Raw genomic sequence first — 926 nt, forward strand, 5'->3', positions numbered from 1 at the left:
ATTCTGCAACAGATTGAATGAGGCAGTTCTGCTCTTTGTCCGTGAGGTGATAATGCAGATGAAATGCCAACAGTAAGCTGTTTTTTTCTCCTCTGGACTATAGACACACTTGGCTGCTATCAGGAGATTGTGTGTGGTAAAGAGACGGCAGAAGAGGAGCACATCGACCCGAAAGAGCCTGTGCAGCTGACGAGCCGACTGATCCCGGGACTGAGGGGGCCTGAATAAGGCCAGAGCGGTTCAGTGGGCTGTCAGCCTGGCCCGCTCCTGTGGCAGCCCAGGCTTACGGTTTGCAACATGGGAAGTGGTTCTTAATGGGAAAATGTGGGTAGACAGATGGAGGTCAGAATACATTCTAAACAGGCTGGACTCAGGACAGTTAGCTTTTCATCTATGGAATTGGACGTCTTTGTGAAAAATTGTTCTTCTATTTTACTCCTTCCATTTTAGGTTACATGAAGTAGACAGGCTGCATTTTGTCCTGTGGAGGCCGCAGGTTTGGTGTAGCACTTCCGGTAGTGTTGAGGCAGGTGTGTGGATTAGCTGAACTTGCGCCCTCTATAGATAGGCCTAACGTGGTTACCCTTTCCATCTGCTTCCCTTGGGGGAAAAGGTGTGTATCTGTTTTAGGAGATGGTCTTCTACTGGAAAGGAATGACTCATGGTCAGAGGAAGAAATGCTACTTTGAGGGCAGAAAGGCCCTATCTCTAAGGATATGATAGCCCACCTCAGGTTTGTGCCCTCTTTTACAAAATAACCATCACAGTCACATGCAAAGTAAGAGATAGGATTTTTTATCTTCATATTGTTTCCCTTGTTCCAAATAATATTTTATTTAGGCTTTTTTATAACCAGGTATTGGACTGGTAGTTTGGACTTTGTCAAAAATGCTTGTAACCAGAGAGTTAATGAGATGACCTAAACT

Source organism: Neomonachus schauinslandi, chromosome 5, assembly GCF_002201575.2.
Source record: "Neomonachus schauinslandi chromosome 5, ASM220157v2, whole genome shotgun sequence".
NCBI classification, from domain to species: Eukaryota; Metazoa; Chordata; class Mammalia; order Carnivora; family Phocidae; genus Neomonachus; species Neomonachus schauinslandi.